Below are 25,920 nucleotides of genomic sequence, written 5' to 3' on the forward strand. Positions count from 1 at the left end.
CCTTCAAAGCCTGTTAAGGGTTTCCTGACCAACGCTGGGCACCAGGTCCTCTAGTTAACATGGATGGAGGCTGATCCTGATGGGTCCAAAGGTGAGATGCTCTGCCACTTGCTTGCCTCTTTCTCCAGGTTTGGATACTTCTGTGACCCCCAATCCCCACCTTGTAGGTAGCCATGATTTAATGGTAACGTTTGTCATTTCAAGGTGATGGGAGAAGTGCTGTTCCACTTCCTGACCAAGACTATCTTGGGAGTCCATCGTACTAAGATGCCAACATTCTGAGGTGACGTATCCCACCTTTCTAAGACTCCACTATTTCTCAGCTCTAAGATGGATTCAACTTCTAAGACTTTAGCCCCGTACTGTCCATGAGAACTTTCTACAACAATGGAAATATTCTATATCAGTGTTACCCAACATGGTAGCCATTAGCTTTGAAATTGTGGCTCATGTAAAGGAAGAACTGAATTTTAATTTTATTTAATTGTAATTCATTTGAATCAGAGTAGTCACATGTGGCTAGTGGCTACTGTAACGGGAACCAGAACTTGAAACCCTCTTATTCCAATTTTGTATGGTGCTTTGGTTCCTACTTGCCCATGAGAAGCACAGCTGAAGAAGTTCTCAGCAGCACCACGACCCCAGTTTGGGTAACTTAATCTGAAATTCAGTAAAAGAAACGTGAAGCTTATGTGTACCATTCAAAGAAAAGATGTTACACTGCAGTAACAAGCAACCTCCAGCTCTCAGTGGCTTGAAACAGCAAAGGTTTGTTTCTCGCTCATACTGTGTTCATCTCAAGTTGGCAAGAAGCTCTGCTCCTCACAGCCATTTGGGCACCCAGGCTAATGGGAAGTTACCTTCTCAAAAGTTGCTGGTCAGAGGGCCAGAGGGAAAAGTGAGCTGTGAAAGGTCCTGCATTGGTTATTATATCACCCAGAATTGATACCCATCCATTCTTCCCCCTAGTTCACTGGCCAGAACTATTCACATGTCCTTACCCCAGTGCAGGGATGCAGAAAGTACAACACTGAGTATTCTGGAAGGGAGGAAAACCAGAACTATTTGGTCATCTACACTAATGATTACATTGCATGCAAGGTCAAAAACTGGGATAGAAGTGGAAGGAAAGTACCAAGTCTGGGGGGAAAAAAACAGCCTGAGATACTTGAAAGAGCACTGGACTTGGAGTCCAGAGACAGAGACCCAATTCCTGGGGTTGCTGCTTATTTATTTACTCTGTGATCTTCAATCTGTAACTCCTTTTCCCTGGGCTTCTAACATTTATATTTTGAATAATAATTGAATGTAGGTACATAATAGTTCAATATTTATATAATATCTATTGTATATCTCTATTATATATACACACACACAGGACCATAGGAGTTATTGTGACTTTATAGTTACTATCCTTTTCTACGCCTAATCAAACAAGAACCCTGGATCCCTGGGTTAATATTTGTGCTTTGGGATACTGTTGGCCATACATATCTATTCACCTGTTCTATCTAGAGAACACTTATTTTTCAGAGGATGAGTAATAATTTTCCCAATTAAAAAAATACATTTTCCCACCTTACTTGCATGTAGGATGGCCATGTGACAACTTCTGTCTAAAAACTTGTAAGTAGAAGAAATTGTTGTTGGGTGTATCTTCCAGAAAATCTCCCTTTGTAAAGAAGGCAATCTGAGCTATCGCTTGTCTCTTCATCATCGGACTCCCCCTTTCTTCTAGTCTGGATGGAGGGTGTGATGGCTGGAGCTCCAACAGTCATTTTGAGAACATTAGGATGCAGGTCACACTTTAAAGGTGGTAGCACAACAGCTAGAAAGAGCCTGGATCTCTCACGGCATCATGGACACCATTCTTCTGACTTTTTTTACATGAGGAAAAAGTAATTCCCTACCACGATAGTGAGATTTATATTTGGGTTTTTAATTACGTGTGATCAATCCCTGATGATAAAACATTGCACAAGTTGATTGCTTTGCTGATGACCAAGAAGTGACTCTCTTCCAGGGGTAATAAGGAGAATATGGGCATTGGAACCACATAGACCTGAGTTCTCACTCTACTGTTCACGAGCTGTGTGACCTCAGGCAGGGGACTCAGCCTCTCTGAGTTCAAGTTTCCTCATCTGTAAAATGGGTATGAAAACAAAGCACCCATCCCCCAAATGCACAGGACGCTTATATGGATTCAGCGAGATGACATCCACAGAGTTCTTATTGTCTGGAACGTAGTAGGTGTTCAGAAAGCAGCGACCACAATAATAGCTCACGTTACTTTGCACTGACTCTGTGCCTTGTGCTGTTCTAAGGGCTTTACATCCACCAACTCATTTAATCCTCACTAAACCCCAGGAGCGGGTATTTCATCGCCCCTGTTTTACAGATAAGAGAACTACAACAATAAAGTATGTGTTGAATAATGAGTTGAATATCATGTTGAATAAATGAGTCGGGACTCCAGAGGCCCCTGAATATCAGCCACTGGGCACGCTGCCTCCATGGTCTTTGTCACATCCCACTGTTACCTTGTCGCCAGTACTATTATAGACTTCATGGTTTTCTTTAACTTAATTTTAGATAGAATCACTTTTAAAAATATATTCTCACTCTAAGCAATAAAATATGCCTGGAGTCACTGCAGATATAGACAGACAGATAGATAGATAGATAGACAGATAGATAGATAGATAGATAGATAGACAGATAGATAGATAGACAGATAGATAGATAGATAGGTCGATAGATAGACAGATAGACAGATAGATAGGTCGATAGATAGATAGATAGATAGATAGATAGACAGATAGATAGACAGATAGATAGATAGATAGATAGATAGATAGATAGATAGACAGATAGATAGATAGACAGATAGATAGATAGGTCGATAGATAGACAGATAGACAGATAGGTCGATAGATAGATAGATAGATAGATAGATAGATAGATAGATAGATAGATAGATAGACAGATAGATAGATAGATAGATAGATAGATAGATAGATAGACAGATAGATAGATAGACAGATAGATAGATAGATAGGTCGATAGATAGATAGACAGATAGGTCGATAGATAGATAGATAGATAGATAGATAGATAGATAGATAGATAGACAGATAGATAGATAGATATAGACAGATAGATAGATAGACAGATAGATAGATAGATAGACAGACAGATAGATAGACAGATAGATAGATAGATAGGTCGATAGATAGACAGATAAATAGATAGGTCGATAGATAGATAGATAGACAGATAGATAGATATAGACAGATAGATAGACAGATAGACAGATAGATAGATAGATAGATAGATGATCGATCTATATATATCTTCACAAAACATATGGCACTACCTACCAGAGCTAAACACACATTTATGCTATATGCTCATGTGCTATACTTTGGCCCAGCAATTCCAGTCTTGGATATATAAACTACAGGAGAAAAAAATTCTTGTAACCACCAAAGACACAAGATAGAATTTTATAGCAGCTCTTTATTTGGACAACTCAAATGCCCATCAGTAGTGGAATGGAGATATAAATTGTGATATATTCATTCAATGGAATACTACTCAACAATAAAAAGTATAAACTACTGATTCATGAAACAACAAGATGAAGACATAACATCAGGGGAAAGTGTGATACCAAGGAGTGTACACTGGATAAATCTATTCATACGAGATTCAGAGGCAGGTGAGAAGTGATAGAGGTCAGGATAGTGGTTATGTCAGGGCAGGTGTTAACAGGGAGGGACACGAGGGTGCTGCCTGGGGGTCTGGAAATGGGCTACATCTTGACCTGGGTGGTGGGTATGCCCATGCAAAACTTAACTGAGTTCTTCACTTCATATTGGGACCCTTTATGATAATTAAGTTACATCTGAATAAAAAATGTTTATTAGAATGTATTTAAAAGGATCAAGTAAGTCATGGAACCACACGGAGTCATCCTACACAAGGGGAGGCAGAGTGTTCCCCACAGGAAGCAGGGTGTTCCTGGTAAATACCAACTGAACGGGAGACGTGGTGGCCCCAGGGACCAATACCCTGTAGGAGAACCAGCCAATTCTGTGCCGCATCCCTGGTCTGGCCAGGTTCTGTGGGGAGGGCTGCACTCCCCAGCTACTGAATCCTTTGTCCCGAGGCTCTGCCAGTTACAGCCAAGCTCTCGGCCTACTGGCTGCCAGCTCCTCGCTTCTTTCCTCTTGACGACGGCTCTGGCTGGATCTGCCTCTTTCTCCCTCTCCGGCTCCTTCTGACGAGGGTGTTTGTCTTGGCCACATGCTAAGACTGAAGCAGATCTTGGTACTCGGGGGGAATTCTCTCCTTTACTGAGCCCAGTGGGTGGAAAAGCAAAGGGAAGGAAGGGAAGATGGAAGGTGGGGAGGCAGGATCCCGATGGATGTATGCCACTTTAGGGAGGATGGAGAAAGTTGTCGAGAAGGGACAGTGTCGGGAGCAAAGTCATGTACATCATTCACTTTTAAAGTCTCAATGTGTGTGTGTGTGTGTGTGCGTGTGTAGACGGACAAATAGACACAGACAGTAAGACAGAAATAGGAGACAGTGACAGAGAGAGGCAGAGAGAAGGAGAAGCACAGAGAGAAGGTACAAAGAGGGAGACAGCGCACACGTCTTCTCTAATGCATGACCTCTTTCCTAACACTTTTCAAGGATTCACAAAAATATTTGAGACTACTCCTCCCGCCCCAGCAAATTCATTGGCTACAAAATATTAAAAGACAACTGCAGAATCAAAATCAAGAAAAGTTTAACCAATGGTCTATAACTCTCCTGTGTCAATTTGTCCCCACCTTCCTGCTCAGCATCAGCTTCGAGACGCTGAGAGCTGGTGACAGAGCCAATGAGGAGGGTGACCAGTATGGCATCCCCCGCCTGTGCCCCCAGGGCTCTGGAACCCCCTACACACAGCCAGGTCACCTCTAAGTCTAAGCTTGGGCTGAATGCCAGACATCAGGCCCAGAGAGGGGCTGAGGTTGCCCAGAGACACATAGCAAATCATTCCTTCCTTCATTCATAAACCTTTACTGGATCTCTTCCAGCTGTCAACCTCTATGTTGGCTGCTGGGAACAGAGAGGTGATGAAATCTCCCAACCTATCCCCTGGACCTCCAATCTAGTAAGAAAGGGAGAGAACAGATTAAATTGGTCATTCATTTCTGAACATGCACAGCAAATGTAAAAATATGGTAGAGGATGTGTGAATGGAGGGGGTGTAATTTACCCTGCATGGACTTGAGATGGTTCGCTCCTGAAAGCCCCAAGGGGGAGGCGGCATTCGGCCTGGGTAGGTGTTAGCAAGGGAAGAAGGAATGCTCCAGGCTGCAGGAATGACATGTGCAAAGGAGTCTAGAGTCTGAAAGGGTGAGACGGGTTGAGGGAGCTTGTATGGCACAGAGCTCTGTGTTTGGCATGCATCTCATTGGATCCTGCTCAATGAGTTAGTATTATACCCATTTCCTGGATATCAAAACTGAGGCCCTGGTCCTGGAGAAATGTGCCTGAGATCACACAGCTACTAAGTTCCCACTGGGGTTCACACTCTCGTTTCTCTAATCCAGAATTCATGATCTTTTTGAGCAAGGCTTAACTCCATTCCTTTTGACATTCTGCCTTCCTCCCTTAAGGATCCACCCTTTCCCACACCCAGGCATGTTGATAAAAGTTCTCATGGCTCCAGTTCCAGTGGTAACTCTGACTGCATGCTAAGTGACTGCCTGGGATACTTAGATGGCTGCCCTGGGTTGAGTGTTCTAGGATTGATTAGCAATGTCTGCCCTGGGCACTGGGTAAAGGAGGAGAGGTACACACGCCATGGACTTACTAAATCTGGGGTAGTGGCTTCATGAAAGAATTTCATTTTTCTCTGGGCTTTCAGGACCAAATCTTCCATCCCCGAGTGTCCCCCATTACACAGTAAGGAAGCTGAGATTTTTATGAGGAAGGGTGACTTAATAGTTGGGAGTCCTACAAGGACAACCTTGCCTCCTACTGGGTCCTAATTTTGGAAAGTCCCTCAGTATCATCTAGCCTTATACCCTTTCTCAAGCCCTGCTTCCTCCTACGACCTCTTTCTGGCTCCACTTATTCAAAGAATTTCCATTCCATCCTCTTGAGTTTCACACACTCCAAACTGCAGAAAGCAACGATCCTACTCAAAGATAACCAGCTCATTTCTAACGGGAAGCAGAGGCATGAATCAAACAAGCAAATATTTGTGACACAACACCCCCCACCCCGCCCCACCCTTTCTGCTATTCTTCCAAGGGAAAAGGCAGGGGAAGTCGTTGAGAAAACGGCCTCGCCATCAACACATTTCAGACCCTTACTCGTCTGGCTCAACACCACGAGTGGCAAACCAACCGGCACACACCACCAAAAAAAAAAAAAAACAAATTCTAACAAGACATTAATAGATCAATAAAAATAGCTTCCACAAGAAACGATGAGGAATCACGCAACAAAATGATTTCTTTCTGTGAGCGTAAACTCATGAATAATCAAATTCACAGTCCCCAAACGAGCCAAGCGCAGGTCTTGTCAACCTCATCCCAGTGTCCTCGTGGAAGGTCACCTCAAACCTTTGCAGGCCTGCGTGGCTCTGCCCCTCACGTCTCCTCCCCACCCCCTGCCCCCTCCCAGCACCACCACCTCTTCCTTAGACGGGAGAAATTAATTCCCAGTGCTATGGAAACGTGCAGCAAATCTGACTGGAAGGCTGGGGCAGCACTCATGAATCATCAAGCAGAAAGGGGAGTTCGATAAAATATTGGGGGGAGGTCCTCAGGCCACGGCTTTTGTGAGCTGAACCCGAGCCCTTGCTTCAAGCTCCTTTAGTGTCACATTTTAACCTACCAGCTGCCTCGAGAAGCAAGATGATCTTCCCTGTCTTTTTTCTTCTCCCTTTAAAAAAAAATTATTTAAAAAATTTTTTTATTTTCCCTCATGTGTTAAGGGAGGAAACAGTGACAGGGACAAGTGACAGCTCGCTAATTATTCCCTTACTGCCACTGCTGTTCTGGCTTTGGACGCATTGCTCATTTCTCCCCGTCTTCGCACTGAATAATGCATGGGTCCCTATCTGTATTCAAGCGGCACCTCCAGGGACCGCCAGCCTAACTAGCTGATAACTGATTCAGTTTGTAAGCAGGGCCTCTGGGAGTTGCAAGGAAAAGTAGCCAAGAACAAATTTAACACTTCTTTCTCATTTCTTCAGAACATCAAGGAGAGGCCAGTTGGGAAGCAGGTGGAGATGCGTGCTAGGTCCTTGAAAGGTACGTGACCTCGAGTTAGGGGAAGGGAACCTTGGCTCTAGCTGTGGGGAGAGGGTCTACTGATGAAGATGATGAGAATGTGATGAAAATAGTTAAGGTTAGTTGAAGGTTTACTATGTATCTACCATTATACTAAACACTTTGCATGCATTCTTTCTTATAATCATCACCAGAATCCTTTGCTGGCAATGCCTTGTCAGATGTATCAGTTAGCTATTACCATGATAATGCTGTGTAAAGAATGGCCTCCACATTTCAGTAGCTGTCAGCAATACATAGAAGGGCAAGCACATTTCCAGCCTCTGCCTGCATCATGTCTGCTAATAGTCCATTAGCCAGAGAAAATTACGTGGCATGTTCAGTGTCTAGAAGAGAGGAAGCAAGTGTTGCCCACATGAGTCCATGGCCAAGGTGTGGTGTCTGATGCTGTTACAGGGAAGTGAAGAGTTAAGTACCAAGAGGGAGTCTCCAGCACAATCTCTTCTGGGAATCAGGACCTCTCATCCCACTGCCCCAACTTTTGCAAAAAGCCTTATACCCGTGTTGATCTCCAGACTGGGCTCTTCATTAAATAATGCCAGAAGTCTATGACTCAAATGATAATGATCGTCAAAAATGGCAAATTCTTACCCACTGTCTACAGTACCAAGTACTATTCTAAGTGCTTTACATGTATCAACTCATTTTCTCCTCCTAATAACCCAATAAGGTAGATGCTATTATTATCCCTGTTTTACAGATGAAGCAAGAACAGAGACGTTAAGCAATTTGCCTGAGGTCACACAGTCGGTAGGGAGCAAAGCCAGGATTTGAACCTAGGTTGGTGGCAGGGAGCAAGCTCTGATCCATTATAGGTGAAAATGGGTTGTCACAGACAAGGTTGAATTTTGGATGCATATGTTATATTTGCAATGGCAGAGTGCAGTTGGCTTTGAGAGATATAATTGGGCAGGGTTAGGTTGGTACCTGAGCCAGGGCCAACCAGTCTCTGAGGATCTGGACACACACACTGCTCCCTGCCAAGGGGTGACACGTTCAGGAACCTACTGGTGGAATTGATGACCTTCTCCCAACTGGCCAGGTGGACCCCGGCTTCTCAAGGAACCACGGGCACTGGGACCACACGTGGCTCTCCACCACCAAATGCTCCCTTCATGCTGCTTGGACTAGGGACCACCATACTCCTTTATCCCCCCTTCTTCCCCAACTAGATCTGGCGATGGCTGGCCATGGCAACAAGGCTGGCTCTTGTTTTATGAATGGTGATGAGACTGGGTATAGATCCACCTGTTTGGAGGTCAAATAATCTCTAATTTTGTCCACTTTTAGAATTAGTAATTTAATCCTTAACCGGATGAAAACAGACCCAGTCTGGACATTGTGGGCCATTCACGTTTGCACAGTTTTGGTTCTTAGAGCCTCGCACAGTGCTTGGGGCATAGTAGGAGCTCAGTGACTCATGGGTGAATGAATGGATGAATGAAGGCTTTACAGATGAGAAACGAAGTCTTAGAGACGTGAAACTATATAACAAGGACCATTCTTTTCATTCATGATCTACTTACGAGCACCTCCTATAGTGTCAGGCACTGTTAGACGCTAAGGATCCAGAGTCTCTGCTGTCACAGTCCAAGGAATATCCAACATAATGTCAGGTGGGGAGGAATAAGGCAGGGTAAGTGGGGGGAGCGTGCTGGTGGTTGGTACAGATGCTCTCACCTCCTAACATGTGCCAGGCACAGTGCTGGTCCCTTACATATCTGATCGCCTGAAGAGCTCCCCTGGCATCCTGTGAGGCAGCATGATTATTTCATCATTATACCCATTTTACAGATGAGGAAAAACAGAGGCTCTGAGAAGAGAGACGTCTTACCACATATGTAAGACCAGAGGTTAGCCCCCAGGTCTGCCTGCCTTGTCTGAGCGGGGCAGGATGTGGGTTCCCCTCAGCCCCACCCCCAGGCTAGTGGGTCAAGGATGCTGGGCGCTAGGGGTAGGAAGGTGCTTGGGGTCCCCACAGCTGTCACCTGCCCAGGTGTGCATCTGCATCCAGCCGCCCAGCGCTGTCTGCTGGGGTGACACTGGGTTCGCTGCCAGGAGCCGCGTGTCAAGACAGCAGTGGGGGAGGCAGGCGGGCTGTTGGCAGGTGGCTTAAAATAGCAGTGTCCTCGTGGCTGCAGGAGCGCTGTTCTCCCGGCTGAGAACACCCAGGGAGAAGATATCTCAGCCCCGCAGCCGCCCCCTCGCTGGTGGCTCCATGCAGAGAAATGGTGCTCAAACGCAAGGTGCCCCCTTGCTCCTAGGGCCTGTGGGATGAAAGCCAAACTCCACTCCAGAACCCTTGTGAGCTGCTTCCCCTGCCCCCAGCTCTGTTCTCCTCATACTCCTTTCTCTTGTCACCCTCGCTACACTGCATTCAAGATGTCCCTTGTACCTTGCTGCCTGAAAGGTCCTCCCTGACATCTTCTCCATCTGAAAAATATACGGAATACACTAAGTGTTCAGGATATGTCAATGGGAATCACTTATAAGATACTGAAATCTTATCCTTCAAGCTCAGCTCACTTGTCAGTACTTCTGGGAGCCTTCTAGACTCTCCCAGGAGCAGAAATCCTACCTTCCTCCAAGGCATGTAGACCGTGCTCAGATCAGGATTGCAAAAATCCTGTTTATGGCTTCCTTCAACCTTTCTGACTGGGCAGGCTGTCACACCTACAAAGAGTAGCATTGCTCAACCAGGGGTAGCAGGTGATTGGCACACAGAGCAGAACTCTCCTAGCCGTGCACACGGCAGACATTGCTAATCAATCATAGCATCCTTTCTTTCCAAGCCCTTGAGCTTCGAGGAGGCCATGAGCAATTGACTGGAGTTGACACCAAGATGATGCCTTAATGGCTTCTCACTTCCAAGTGTCATTAACTACAGCCTTTAGATAAATGGCCTCCAGAAGCTTGTCTTCAGGGCTCCCTCAGCCATCAGACTGGTAGGCTCTTGAGGGCATAACAATGACATTTGTTTCAGCATCTCCTCCTCTTGGCACAGAGCCTGGCGAACACTAGGCACTGAAGAATGTCTGTCAAACAGGGGGAACTGGGGAGAACGCATCAGGTGGTGCTGACAAATGCAGAAGTACCTCACTGAGGCTACTCCAAGCCCTAGGAGCTCTCCTGGACCCTGCTTCCCACTCTCTCTCCTTTGGTCTCCAGGGAGCAGAGAGTCTGGAGCCCAGGAAACCCAAGCCATAGGCTCACTGAGATCAGCCCCAAATCAAACAATGGTTTCCCCACGACTAACTGCACAGAGATACAAGGTCAAAGATAAAAGATCCTCAGACCAAGAAGAGAACAATGAGAAGGAGAGAAATCATCTCACCAGGTCCTAGCACCTCCCCAAGGCTCCGTGTTTTTATTTTAAAATGGGGATAATAGGAGTCTCTACCCGGCAGGACTGTTGAGAGATAATGAACGGAAAGTCCTCATTGGTGTCTGATAAATAGGAGTTGATGTGGATGATGAAGATGATGATGATGGTGTCACGCTGCTCACAGAGACTCCCTACGGAGAGAAAAGTACCTTCAGAGAAGCCTGAGCTCCAGCCTCTCCCTGATTCCCAACCTCCTGAGACCTCCCACCCCTGGGAGAGGTGCCAGGAAGAAGGCCAAAGAGGCAGCCTTCCCCTCAGAAGAGGAGGACTGAGTCCCTTGGCAGGGAGAAGGGAAGGAGCCTTTTCTCTGGAGATAGTATGTCCTGCCATGATCACTCTTGGTCCCATTTTATAGCTGGGAAAACTAAGACCCATGAAACAATGGAATTAGCCTAGTCTCATGGAGTAACAATCCTCTGCATCTGAACCCAGGATCTGTTGATTGCAGTGCCCATGGCATTTGCACAGCACCATTCTACCTTGTTGGAAAGGTACCCACACTGGTCACTCACTCACCCATTTACCCTCTTTGGTGTTATTGAGCATGCTCTGGAGGAGTTCACAGTCTACTCGGGGAAATGGGGTGTGATCTGACATGCCATTAAATTATTTCAGTATCACAAGGAAGAGCTTTCTAGCTCAGTTTGGGGAAAATTTCATAGAAGGGCTATGTTGGTTGGGTTTTGCAGTATGAGTAGGGGTTCATTGGGGGCTAAATGGAGGAAGGGCATTTTGGGCAGAGGAGATGGTAGGAGCAAAGGCAGGGATCCATGAAAAAGCATGATGTGTTTGGAGACCATTGAGCAGAATTGAGTGTCCCATCTTAGGCAGTTATGGTGGTGTAGCTGCAGGAGACAAGACCAGGAGATAGATCAAACCAGAGCCTGGAGGTCCTCCCATAGCATTTAGGCTTTTCCCTGTGGGCAGAGAAGTCATGAAGATGTGTCCCAGTTCAACTGTTTCCACTTCCCCTTACACTCAGCTGCCTGGCACCGGGATGCTCTCACCAAGGTCAAATGGAAACGTGGGATGGGGCAAAGATCAGCATGGACCTTTCTGCACGGATCATGCTGCTCTCCTGGAGAGATCGTGCCCAGCTTCTACTCCAGGAATTTAAACCACAGAGACTCAGAAGCACAGAATCCCACCATTAAGACCTCTCCAACTCATGGACCCAACGATTTAGAGAACTGTAGCATTCATCTACTCATTTAGTCATTTGGTTAATAAAGTTGAAAAGCCCCCAGCAGATAGTGTATCAGTCAGTTACTGCTGTGAAACAAACCACCCCAAATCAGTGAGTTATATCAACAATCACTTATTGATTGGTTATTTGCCTGGGACTCATCTTGGCTGGACTCATTCATGCCAAGATGAGGGAGTGTACATGACCCTCTCAAGAAATCTGGCTCTGAGGACACAGAATCTGTGAACCATAGCCACTGCGATCACTCGCGGCTTCCTAAGGGGTGAGCTGGGGCTTGTGCCAGTGGGGTCCCCAGCCCTGGTTGGGGTGGGGAGAATCAGGAACACCCAGACACGGTCATGTCTGGATGGGAGAAATCCTCATTTGGATTGGGGGATCCAATTGTTGCTTGAGGCTGGCTCCATCTCATCCAGTGGTCAAGACCCCACCCCAGGTCCACATTGCTCAGCAGTCCCACCCTCAGAACACCCCCCCAATGGCTGCCCACCCAGCTGCGACAGCACGCAGGCTCCCCCTCTATCTTCAGCGGCAACCCCCTTGGGGAGGAGAGAGCAGATAGCAAAACCGTGCTATTTACAAGCTTTCAAATGGGTTATTGAATCATAAACCGAAATCACAGGCTGTAACCAAATCAGCAAGGACCAGATTCAATAAAGTGAAAAAGGAGGGGGAATAAAAATCCCACCTAGAAGCTTGTTAAAGCCTTCTCTGCCTCTCCTGGCCTTGCTTTCTGAACATCTCACTCTTTCTGGTGAATAAACCCAGCCGGGTCTGGTTTGATGCTGGTGCTATTAATTCCATATGTGGTTTATGAGTGGAGGAAAAGGCTGTCATTACATGCCGCTGGAACTTGAAAAGAACCCAGTGGGCACTTCATTGCCGCCTTGCTGGAGCGGCCGATGCCTCTGCTGAGTTGGGAGTGTCTCAAATTCTAACACAAGAAAACTTTTAGGGTGGGGGGCGTGCACGCCACCGTCTTGTGGTGACTGTGACATCTCCATGTATGTGGGCTCTCTGCTCCTAAGGAGGTCCTGGGGTCATCCAATGACCTTCCTCTGGTGCCATATATGTGTGCACCGGACTTTACAGTTTACAAAGCACCTTTGTGTGGTTTATCTGAATTATGATACAAGCTCAGAAGGCACAGTGCCCGGCCTGAAGGAGTCACCCCAGACTATCAGCTGGGATGTTATCATCATTATTTCCTATTAACTGCGTGTCTACTCTGCATGAGATGCTAAATGTATGTTACCTATAATTCTTCAATCAAATTCTGTAAAACCGGAATTATCGTGCCCATTTTACAGATGAAGACTCAGACTCAGACTTGCACAAAGGCATCTTCGGGGCAGATTTAGGAATCAAGCTCCGGCTGCAGTGCTCCAAAGCCACATTCCCGGCACACGCGATAACTCTGAGAGGGAGGCAGAGCCCCACTTGGATTTATTCTGCCTGTTTATTAGGCGAGTAAACTGAGTCTCAGTAAGTTTAGGTGGCCACAGGGCACAGTCCAACGGGTCCCGGGGAGACATCATTTCCTTTTTCTGAGCTAGCTGCACGGACACTTATTACTTAAGAGGTTACATTGGTGCTGGAAATTTCCTTTCACTTAGGCTAACCAGACGTCTCATTTCACAGGTGGGAAAACCGAGGCTTGGAGATGTTTGTGCCTCGTCCAAGGTCACTCGGCCCGGAGGTGGTCAGAGCTAGGATCTGCACCTACAGCTGTCTGTCTCCAGAGTTTATACTCCTGCCATAGCTATTCCATTTCTGGAAAAGCAATTGTCGTGGCTCAGATGCCAAGCCCTGCCTCCCTGGATGGGCCTGCCAAAACCAGCCCTGCTTTGATGAAGGCCAAGTACATCCTTTGCCAGCCTGAAATTGGATTCCCCGGCCTAGAATCACCTGCATGTATCCCTGACTTTCAGGTTCAGATCAGACATTGTGTAGCACAACAGATAAGAACTCAGGATCTGGCTTCAAATCCCAGCTCTACCAACTTCCATCTGAACCTTTTTCAAGCCTCAACTTTCTTACCTTTAAAGTAGAGATGATAATAACAGCATCTTTCTTATAGGGTTGCTGTGAAATCAACACGCATAGCTAATATCTAATGAGTACCAGACACTCTTTTAAGCCCTGTACGTGTGTTAGTCCTAATCCTAGATGTATCACCATTTTAGAGATGAGAAAACCAAGACAGTGATTTGCCCAAGGTCTCGTGGAGTTGGAGTCTGTACCCAGGTAGGCTTGCTCCAGGGCCCCGTTGTTTGCAGTGACCCTAAGCTGCCTCTTGGTTTAATGAAGCAATGTGGTAGTCAGACATGGGAAAACCTAATGACCATCACATCTTTTTGTATTCTGGAGGATGTTAATGTTTTATCATGCAAAAGGAGGATTCCAGTTAACAATGACAAAAGCCATCCCCTGCAGGGCTGGAATGTTTGCCAGAGAACTGAGATCCACTCCCACAGAAGGTCCATCTGACCCAGGCCTCTAGGCCAGCCCTGCTCCCTGCACTTAACTCTCCACTCAAACCAACACTTCTTCAGTTCGTGAATATGCCCAACGCAGTTTCATGCCCCTGGTCCTTTGCACATGCCTCTCCTGATGCCTGATTTTCTTTCCTTCCTTTGTACTACCAGCAAACACATACCTAAGAGATTCAGCTCAAAAACTACCTCCTTCTTAAAGCCTCTCAAAACCGCCCAAGCAGAATGAATTCTCCTTTCTCTGTGCTTCCTACAGCTGTAGTGAATTCCCCTCGGATCCTTACTAATCCTGGGTTCTCATGGCAGGTCTGTGTGTCTGTCTCCTTCACCAAGGAGTCCTTGAGGGCAGGAACTGGGATATATTCATTTCTGTGGGATCAAACAATGCTGATTGAGTGAATGAATGAATGAAGTTTCTGCCCTGGCTGGACTGTAGCTGACATCTCATCATCGGTCCTATGAGAACTGAATTCTGGTCCCGGCTTCGCCACGGCCTCCCTGTGTTCTCTTGGAAAAGGCATGTTGCTTTTAAGCGCCTCAGTTTCCCCATCTGTAAGATGACAGGTGCGGACCAGGTGGCCTCCAAGAGCTTTCTGTGACTGCAGCTTTTTCATCACCCCACTCCGCCCCGTGCCTCCAGGGACCCCATCACAGTAGTGGGGCTTCCCTGCACCCTTGTCTCCCTTACCCCTCCCCCCCGCACCACCCAGCAGGTCCTGGAGGTTTTCCTGCCAAAATCTCTCTCGAATCTGTCTTCTTCTCGCCGTTTCCCGCTGCCTTCCTGATGCCGGCAGCCCTCATCTCTCGCCTGGATGCCTGCAGTAGCCTTAACACATCTCTGCCAGCTCCCTCCAGCCATTGCACACTCAGCAATACGTGTGATCTTTTCAAAACACAAACTCAGCCATGTCTCAGCCCTGATGAGCCCCTCCCATGCCTCCTCCGGGCCCCAGGCTGTGGACCAGAGACCTTCCGGAAGGGGATGGCTAGCCCTCTCCACCACGCATGCCCCTTCCATGACTCTGGTCATGTTGACCTTCCCGTGATTTGCACTGACTTGCTTGGTCCACACGCCAGTCTTCGCACATGGCTTTCCCTCTGTCTAGAAAGTTCTTCCCCCTCCCGGTGATCAGATTTCAGCCTGATTTTCAGAAGCGTTAATCTGAGGAAGCTCAGAGACGCCTTGCAGGACCTCCCCAGACCAGACCAATCGTTCCTACTATATCAGCTCTCCGAGCTCCCTTTCCTCTCTTTCACAGCCCTTATCCCGGTTTCCAGTTTAATTTTACTTGAGAGATTTTGCTGAACTCTTTTCTCCACCCCTGTACTGTGAGCCAGATAAAGGTAGGACACGCTTGCCGGATCCCTCCCACCCCACCCGCCTCATTATATCTGCAGCATCCAGCCCTGTGCCTGGCAAGAACTCACAAATATTTACAAAATGAATGAATGTGTCCTCCAGCTCCGGGAAATGGGCTGAAGGAGCAGTCACATCATCTGTCTGGTGCAGACCTCAGTTTCACTAACTCTGAAATGGGCTCGTGATCGCCCATCTCTCTGCACTTGTCACTGCTCTGCTGGAGGCTCCAAAACCGCCCAGAGCAGAGTGAGATGCTCCGAGGCCTGGAAGGCACAAAAGCCAAGGGCTGGAGTTGGGAGGGACCCCGGGCATCGTCAGGATGACCGGGCCACCACCGGTTTTTGTGACCATCTGCTCACCTCACTGAGAGCTGGGCAGTGGAGCCAGGACTCCAAGTCCTGAGAAGGACTGGAGAAATGTATGTTCAGTTTGCAGACCTGCCGAAGGGACAGAGTCAGTCACTGCGTCCTGGTCGCTGTGCTCATTGCTCTGCAGAGTCAAGGTCAGGAGGAGATGTCAAGGGGCTTCTCCGGGACTTTCAGAAGAAACTGCGGGGTCTGTGCTTCATTCCCCAGATGAGAACCACAGGGCTTTCAGCCTTGGGCTTGTCCAGTGTGGTTCAGCGAACCAGATTTTCAAATGCCCCGGGGAAACTCTTTTTTCTAATCATCTACGTTTAAACAGACGGCATTCTGGTTTATCTGTAGCTGGTGTCATTCATTCAGAATGATCTCCTGAATGCGGGTGCTGGGCTGGCCCTGGGGGGTGGGGCACCCTGGGGGGTGCTGGGCTGGCCCTCAGGGGTGGAGGCAGGCAAGGCCACTGTCTTTTCCGGGCCCAGAGGTGAAGACCGTGTTTTCCGGGTGCAGAGGTGGGCAAGAGGAAGCAGGGGCCTCTGTGGGAGCAGGCTTGTTTGGGGGTGAGTGGGGAGTCGCAAATATCTCCATGAAGAAGTGATTTTTTTAAATTATGGTGAAACAGAGGTAACGAAATTTACCCTTTTAACCATTTTTAAGTGTACAGCTCAGTTGCCCTTGGTTGTGCAAACATCACCACAATCCATGTCCAGAACTTTGTCATCACACCAAGCCGAAACTCTGTATCCAGTAAATTATAACTGTTTATTATGCCCTCCCCTCACCCCTGACAACCTCCTCTCTACTTTCTGTCTCTATGAATTTGACTGCTCTCTGTACCCCATATAAATGCACTCATACAGTATCTGTCTGGTTTATGTCACTCAGCATCATGTCTTCAAGGTTCATCCCTGTTGTAGCACATGTCCTAATTTCCTTCCTTGCTGAGGCTGAATAATATTCCATTGTATGGACAGACCGAATTTTATTTAGCCATTTACCCATCAGTGGACACCTGGATGCTTTTTACTGTTTGGTTCTTGTGAACTGTGTTGCTGTGAACGTTAGCGGGAAATAGTAACATTCATGGTAATAAGGCTACGAGGGGTTACAGAAAGGGCTTTAGGATTAGACCTGTGTTCCAATCCTCATGCTGCCATTAACCAGCTGTGTGACCTCAGGCAAGTTACTTAACCTCTCTGAGCCTCCATTTTCTCTTCTCTAAGAAGAGGGAAGGAACACACGTCTCCTAGTGTCAATGGGCGTGGAGGGTGGTGACGGACTCAGAGCAGGTGCTCAGTAATGTACTAGGAATCACCCCTTTCATGCTCCTGCCCAGGACTGCCAAGTGTGAATACGCGTGTTGCTCACTGCCCAAGGGCACCTGGCCCAAGTACTTGACTTGCTGGTTTGAATCCAGGGGACAGTTTCTGCCTGGAAGGGGCACCTGTGTCCCACCCACCCAAAGGCACATATATGCTTGCTCAGCCCCCAGTCTCAATCAACATAGGCACCCAGGTTTACACCTGCTTGACAAGTGAGGGGTGGTAAAAAAAAAAAAGCACAGAGAGGCTAATTAATCAGCCCAAGGCCACACAGTGGCACTTGGACCCCTTCAGGTATGAGAACCTGGCTCCAGGCCCGGAGAACAGAGCGGTATGTGCAGCCCTGAACCTCATGCAGGCGAGCAGAGAGGAGGGACCCGGGCTGCCCCTCAGCCTCCCACCCCCTCCCCCTCTCCTATTAAGAAGCGGAAACTGAAATGAAAAATTCAAACCTCCGTCTGGTTCATGGTTAGGCCCCATCTTAGGGAGGTGGCCTCGGAGTGGCTGCTGATACAGGGCTCCGTGTTGTTAAATGTGCCCCCCTCTCAGCCCCTCCCCGACGGGTTCTTTCCATCCTGGGATCATTTTCCAGACAGCCCAGAGCCTGGCTCGCCAGACTATTTAGTCTGGGTTTGGTGACCCCCGTCTGACTGCAGGCAGGACGTGCTCAGGTTTCTGGCCTCCTTGGTACAATCACTGCGGCCCCCCTCCTGCCCCCGCCCTGACTTCTTACACAAACACTTACCTTCAGGCCCAGGACTTCCTGGCACGCTTGCATCAGACCCGGCCACCGGCTTCCAGAAGGGCGCTCCATCCAATGCCCGACAACGCAGCCCTCTGTCCAGAGTTCTGTGGGCCCAAGCATCATTCTCAAACCCAGAAACTTAGCTGGATGGCATTCCCATCGCTGCTATCCCTCCTCGAGTCTCTCCGACCCTGCCCACTGGATAGATAAGTTCATTCAAAGAAAAATAAGTGATGGGAATTCAAAATATCTTTCCATCTGTTCACGGGTGCTAGATTAGCTATTTGTCTTGCTCCATGTCTCAGGTGGGGAAACTGAGGCCCCAGAGGGCGAGAGAAAGGAAAGAGTCAAGCCCCTGAGGTGGGAAGGGGCAAAACCAGGAACCGGAAGTCAGATCTTCAGGCTCCCAGGTCATGTCAATGTCAACGCAATTCAGCTTTTGTCTGTACTCCCTCTGGGTTCTGCACTGCCTTTCAACGATGCTTTCTGAGAATCTTCTGACACTTCCTGAGACACTTGGGTATCCTGGAAGTAGAACTACCTTATTTATGGCATCTTACTTGGGTGCACCGAAGTAGGAGAGGGAGATGTTGGTGGCCTCTGCATCCTATGGGGTTTTGATGCCAGAAGTCAAGTTCCTTTAAAAACCTGCATGCTTGGCACCCTGCCAGAAGTGTGGACAGTAACCAGTACTAATGACTCCCATTTGTTAAGCGCTCACCATGCGCCGGGCATTGTGGGAAGTTCTCTACGTGCAATTCTCTCAGTAGGTTGAGGTAAGGATTATGTCTACAACCCATTTTACAGGTAAAGAAACTGAGGCCCTGCATGGGAAAATGACTTGGAGAAGGTCACACAGCCGGCAAGCAGAAGAGCCTGCATTCAGGTGTCTTTGACATCTTTCTGTATTTCTTTCTTTACCATGAACGTGTTTGATTTTTATCGTACAAAAACAAAACAATATAATCCACAGTAACAATAGCAGGGAGCAATGTTATCCATCTTGGTGCCCAAATACATTACATGTTATCTAGCCTCCTTCAATTCTCCCTTTCACGCACACACACTGGGGCTAACTGCTGTGGACAGTTTGGTGTCTATTCCTGCTGATTCCCCCCACCCCATCAGATACTAATTTATATGCAGATGTATAATTTTATAGGGCTTTCTAAGCCATACATATTTGCAAGATTTGATTTTTAAAAATCAATAGGAAATGTATTGCTTTTGCTATTGGGGAGAGAATAAAGATATTAAAAATTAAATCAAATTTCAAAACAGGACTGGGTTGGGCATTTCAAAGCTGCCAAGGCAAAGTTCTATTCCAGAAAGTTCCGCACCAGCGAAGCTGGAGTCCCCCACAGAGATGCTCAGATCCCAGTGGCTAACCAGTTGTATTTGGCTGGGGTGGGGAGGGAGGGATGTCTCTAATTCCCACCAGCTCGCCTAGCCATCCCCTCCCCACTGCCCCTGGTCGATGAGCATTGTGTTCAGTTTGTGGACTCAGCAAAACACGCCCGCCCCGCTCGCTCCCTCCTCGGATAGGAAGGTGGTTGCCTACTAGCCCATTAATTCTGCTTTAATTGCTCCAGCTCTCAAGTGGAGGCCTGAGCCCTAATCGGGCTGAGGCGGGTTCGCCTGGCAGCCGCTGTTCTACCAGCTCTGGGGAGATGCTCAAAGAGTCTGAGAAAAAGGAGTGATTCTCCGCGGGTCCCTCTGGGTGGTCTGGAGGGGAGGGGCCACTGACCAGTGGGGATGTAGCCCAGAAAATGGACCCAAGAAGCGGCCACCAGCAAGAGAAGCCAAAGGGAGCAGTGGAAGGTGGAGTGGTAGTCTAGGCACCGTCCACCGCCACTCCTCTGGCATTTATCGCTGACATCATCTTTGTTCTTTTCTTCCGGGGGCCTGCCTTCCCCATCCAAATGTCAGCTGTATCAATGTTCACCTGGTGCCCAGTGTAGAGTAGGTGCCCAATAAATCGAGGTTAATTTAATAAACATATTCTGCCCTTTCCACATCGTCTCCTGCCTGCAACTGCCAGGGAAGTCTTGGGAGAATCTCAAGAGATGGATAGGGAAACTGAGACCTGGAGAAGGGGCTTAGTTTCTTCAGGCCAGTGCCTGGCTCGGGCTGCCTTTCAACTTCGCTCGTATGAATGGCCCTCGCTTATCTTTGCGGGAGTGGTGTGACTCATCACCAGCTGCACAGAACAGGAGGGGCTGGGGAGCGTCCACGCTATTTTCTTTTGAAAGTAGCTTCTGTATGGAACCCCTCCCTGCCCTGAAAACAGCCTCATTATGCACGAAGAACAGAATTCTCCTCCCCTCTGTCTGGGAGGTGGCTAAGAACCTGCTCTCCAGGGGACCAGCAGGGCAGGCCCTGGAAAGGAAAATGATAGGTATCTAATCTCTGACCTTCAAATGAAGGCAGGGATTCATCAAGGATTTCAGATGGAGGGGTGGGGTGGCTGCACAAGTGGGGGGCCTTGCCTAATTCGGTCCTCACCTCAAGTCGCTGCTGCAGATGCTCTCCAGGGTGTTGGGCCGGGGAAGAAAGGGGGTCCAGAATGGAGAAAGGAGGAGGTGAGGCGGGAGCGGAAGGGACAAGCAAAGCAGGGTGGGAACAAAGGGGGCAGGAAGCAGAGGAAGAAAAAAAGACAATAGACAAGGATGCCAGCCCATTTGGGGTGGTGGGAAGCACGGGAGGAAACCTGCAAAGGAAACATAAAGAGGAAGAAATAAAGGGTAAGAAGAAACTCAATAGGGCTTGAAACAAAGCCACGGAGAAAACAAAGGGAAAGAAAAAATGCAAGCAGAGTAAGAAGCAGCAGCACAAACAAGGAGAGAAGCCTGCGGAGGCCTCCAGAATGTCATGTGTCTATCCTGGGTGGGGGGGGGGGGTGCATGCATCTGAGCCAACAGCGTGGCCCCAGCCTCGCTCTGGTCCCTCACCTCAGCCCTCGTACCCACCAGCTCCCAGGAGCCTCTGGGGGCAGACAGCTGGGCCTCCTCCTGCCTCTTCAGCCCAGCCTACTCCGACTGGCCAGTCTCCTAGGGCAGGGAGGCAGGCCACGCCCACCCATCTTTGCTCCACCGAGGTAGAAGCCCCAGAGACCCACGGGCTTCCTGAAGTGTTCTGAGCCACCCCAAGCCCTCCCTCCCCCTCCTTCCCCACCACCTAGAAAGCTGTCCAAGTGGAACAGCCTGCAGCTATTACAATAAACACCTCAGCCACAACCTGTCTCTGTTTTGCATATTAGCAGCCTTAATTCTGATGAAATATGCAAATGTATGCAAAATGAAATTCATCTCATAATGACACAAGGCGATTAAACAATTTTTATGCTTAAATATTCTGTTTAATGAAATCAAACAGACCTGCGCGTGTGACAAATTCTCCACAGCATGGAGAAATTAGCGGGGATATAAAAAAAGAATACCAAACCAGTAGCACCCTCCAGCACGGCCCAGATCTCCTTCACCTTTCTGGTGCGAAGAAAGGGGGGAAACGTGCATTTTTGATAACCAAATAAACTGAAAATTATATTACTGAAAACTGCTAAAATAAGTTAGAAGCAACATGCCTTTGTTTCTGGCTTTTGAGAGGAACCCCCAAGCCCCACCCCATACCTCCACAGTATGGCCATAATATATTTATACTCCAAGCTGATGGAAGAAGAGGAGGTATGTGTGGACAGCAGGGAGGCCAATTCAGCCATCGTCTCGGTGCCCAGGAAATGGAGTGAGGAACCCTTTGCCCACTTACCACCAGGAGGCTGGCTAGCAGCATCTCTCAGCCAAACTTTCTTGTTTTGCTTACCTGGGCAGAACGTGTTCTTGCTTTGGCCACTGGGAGATAGTTTGAGGGCACTGATGTTCTTAGCCCTGCTCGGGTAGAATCTATTTTGATATTTACCTGGAGGAGGAGAAGATGAAGAATCAAGAAAGAGGAGTAGGAGGAGGAAGAAAAAAGGGAATAAATAGCAGAGAAAAGAAAAGGATGAAAAGAAAGCAGTATAAGATGGGGGATAGAGTGAAGGAGGTATATAAAAAAGAGGGGTGAAAGGAGAAGGAGGTGGAAAGGTAAAGAAAAAGAATAAATAATGGCTAACATTTTTGAACCATAGGTGTGTGTTTTCTTATATATGATCTCCTTGAATTCTCCTATCACCTCTCTGAGTTTGGTATTATTATCATAACCACGTTGCATTAGTGATGAGGAAGCCAAGCTTCAGAGAGGTTAAGTAAGCTGTCCAAAATCACACGGCAGAGATGAGGGAAGGAGGATTCAGGATTTGAAGGCAGATGCGTTGAAGCATTCTCCAAGGGGGTTGGGGATGGGCTGCTGGTCTACGAATTCCCCTTAAGAACTCTGGGATATTTGGGCAAATCTCCAAGTGCTAATTTGCATAGGAACCCTTAGGGCTCCTGGGAAAAAGCCTTTTGGAGATTGAATGGAGGCCTGGGCATTGCATGTGCGCAGTCAACAGCATTGCTTTCTCTGATCTCCTCATCTAGAGGGCCCAGCACCCAACCGGCTCTACTTCATCGTCATTTTACTATTGACTTGTTTGTTGCCATATTCCAATAGAATGTGCTTTCCAGGAGGGCAGGTGCCCTGTGTGGCCTACACTCAGCAAGTGTGCATTCTTCACTTCCCTTCCAGAGGCAAAAGCACCTTGAAATTGTCTGGGGGTGTTCCTCCAGGACCCCTAAAAATCCCCCCACTCATGGCTATGATTTATCAGGCACTGCTTACATGCCTGCCACTATTCTAAGACCTAGTTCACATTATTATCTCATTTAATCCTCACAACAACCCTGTGAGGTAGGAACTAATATTACCCTCTTGGGCAAATGAGGAAAGAGAGACTCAGGTTACCTGTCTGAGGTTACCCAGCTTGGCAAGGCGAAGATTGAAACCCAGGCAGTCAGGCTCCAACTGCCCTACTAATAACAACAACAATAATATTGATAATAACTTCTGTGACTTGCCACGTGCTTAGCACTGCCTGGAGCCCTCTCATAGCAGCCTTGTAAGGCAAGTAGTATATTTATTTCCATGTTATCAGCGGGGAGATGGAGGCTCAGAGGAGGTCATTGATATGTCCAAGTTCATACAGCAAGTTGCTGGCTATGGAGACAAGTACTCAGCCTTGAGGCCAACATCTGTGGTGGTAAGGAAGCCACCTTGAATCCTCCAAGGGATTTCTAGAGAGTCTTGGCCATTTATCATTTCTATCTCCTGGTTCTAAGGTTGATGGACTTTGAGACAAGGACATTTCATTAGAAAATGAGAAGTAGTTATAATTAATATTTCAATTAAAAAACAGATCACGGATGAGCTATCAGCTTCATCACACTGCTGGTGACAGTCAAAGAAAGAGGGCATATTGCTTTCCTGGAAGTGAGAGACACGGAGGGCTAGCCCCTTCCTATCTGCTTAGTGAGGGGTCACAGGCATTGGAATAGAAAAGTTAGCACTGTTATCTTCAGGTGAGCACCATTATGATAAGATTGGCAGTCAGATGTCTCTGTTTCTAAGCTTGGTGCTGAAGGAGGCAGCTTAATATGATGGTTGTCATTTCAGCATAAAGTTATGAGAATATCCACAAATTCAAATTCATTTAACAAATATTTATCTATGTGAAGCTCTAGGGAAGCACAGCTAAATAGGACACAGCTACTGCCTTCAAGCACGCCAGTGTAGTTGGGGAGACACATTAAAAGATTACAACAATAAACGTAAATGGCACAAATGCAGTGCAGGAACAAGGCAGGCATTTCTTCACCATGGGGTATCAGGGAAGGCAGCCTGGAGGACATCTGAACTGTCTCCCAATACAACTTGGAACTTGCCAGAAAGGACAGAGAACTTCCAAAGAGAGGAAAGCACATAAGCAACAGTGTGGAAATGAGGAACAGTAGAGTGGAAGGCATGCATGATTCACAACTGGTACTGGACAAAGCCCTGGGGTAGAATAGTGGGAAATGAAGTTAGAGAAATAAGAGCAAAGACCAGACGTGAGAAAGTCTGTGTACTTATCCTTCGTCTATCACTGAATAAACTTGTGACCTTGAGGCAGTCACTTCCAATCCCAGAGCCTCAGTTTTCTCCATTTTGAGAAGGAGGAAGGATTAAACCCTCAGCTTTGGTGAATATCAAGCACTCCTGAGAGTGCTGTGCCATTGGACACTCTCCCTCTGTATAACCGAACATCTCAAATTCTAATTAGGAGATTATTATCAGAGACAAAAAATGGAGGAGAAAATTATTCCCTATTTAGGCTTCCAGATGCTGCTTACCTTTCCATGTACCAGAAACAAGTGGCACCAGCTTGCCTAGGGCACGAATGAAAATCAAAGCCCTGTGTCCCCATTTCCCACCCCTGCCCATCTCCTCCTGCAAGTTTCTTCTATGAAGCACAGATACTATACTCTGCCTGCTTTCTCCCTCCATGGAAGCTCCCAAGGCTATGTAGGAAGTGGACCCAGGCACTACGAGCCACCTTCAGGGAATAGCACCAGATCTGGGAGTGTGGGCACACTTGGTTTCCAAACCAATTGGATGTGAATGGCCCTCCTAGGAAAATCCTGAGCTCACCATGTTTTTCCCTACAGGACCATCTTCCCCCTTAATGAAGATCCTGGGGGTACAAGTGGGAAACAGTTCCCCCCACCCCCACCTCAAAGGATTTACAGTATAGAAAGTCTAATTCAGAAGCCCTAAAGATGACTTTTTCTTTCTTCCTTGAACTTTTCAGCATCTGTTCTTCCTTTCTCTCTTCCTCCCCTCTCTTCTTCCCTCCCTCCCTCCTTCCCTCCCTCCCTCCTATTTTCTTACACAACTGGAAAGTGTCAATTTTACAAAAACAATAAATCTACTTCCAAAAACAATATCAGTCGTCACCACATACTGGGACGTTTTTGCCAAACTCCCCATCTCCAGGCAGCGGAGGGCTGTCAGGACCACTGCCCCTTGGCCGGACAATGTCCCAGTGGAACGTCCAACTCTCCCTTCAGAACCCCAGTTCTTAGCAATTGCTCTCAACACCTCCCAGCTTCTCTTTGAACTCTGTGTCTTCGAGGTGACCACACAATGGAACTGAGTGTTCAGAACATCCATCGTCCCTCTATTCTGCCCTCATCCTGGCGGGGAATAGCCTGTTCTCCCCAAAAGTGATGAGAGGAAATCTGGACACAGTCCCACTTTGATTGGGGCCCACCCTTCCTTCCACTGGGTCTGCTGAAAGCCAACGTTTCTTCTGGAACTGACCAAATAAAAAAAGAAGAAGAAGAAGAAAATCCCCAGCAAACCCCAAACCCCCAACCACCACCATGTTTCTGCTTTTCCATGGCAAGGACAAGCAGAAATCTGATCCCAATGCTTCATGGGCCAAACTAACTCCGTGTGGATTGTCAGTGAGGAGGGCTGAGCCCCAGGCTGAGTATCCTGCCTGGTGAGGGGGCTTAATGATTTGTGCAGACCTGCGGCACTCCTGCTGGGGTCCAGAATGCTGTGCACTGATTTGGGAGGATTGAAAGACCCCACGCCTGTCCCTTCACGTGTCGTTGCCTTCTTTGCTGTTGCATAGTTCTCCCTGCCCCCCAATGACTCCCGAGAAGCGTGAGAAAACCAAGGTGGATATAATCACATTCCCAGGCCTTAATTAATTTGGCATCATTTACT

General features: G+C 47.6%; 2 long non-coding RNA genes across 2 annotated transcripts in view; one reads left to right on the top strand and one right to left on the bottom strand.

Annotated features, from left to right (window-relative positions):
* Positions 1-201: 201 nt before the first annotated feature.
* LOC137203705 (uncharacterized) lies at positions 202-17,173 on the top strand. The gene is made up of 3 exons (XR_010933252.1): positions 202-283; positions 7,265-7,322; positions 13,592-17,173. It is a non-coding gene; the product is annotated as an uncharacterized lncRNA (long non-coding RNA).
* LOC137203703 (uncharacterized) overlaps positions 6,708-25,920 on the bottom strand; it is a 357,325-nt gene continuing 338,112 nt past the window's right edge. Inside the window, exons 11-14 of the long non-coding RNA XR_010933251.1 lie at positions 22,051-22,146; positions 18,232-18,335; positions 14,730-14,814; positions 6,708-10,877 (exon numbers count right to left, since the gene is read on the bottom strand). This is a non-coding gene — a long non-coding RNA (uncharacterized lncRNA). The remainder of the gene's footprint in view (positions 10,878-14,729; positions 14,815-18,231; positions 18,336-22,050; positions 22,147-25,920) is intronic.

The sequence above is a fragment of the Pseudorca crassidens genome, chromosome 12, assembly GCF_039906515.1.
Source record: "Pseudorca crassidens isolate mPseCra1 chromosome 12, mPseCra1.hap1, whole genome shotgun sequence".
NCBI lineage: Eukaryota > Metazoa > Chordata > Mammalia > Artiodactyla > Delphinidae > Pseudorca > Pseudorca crassidens.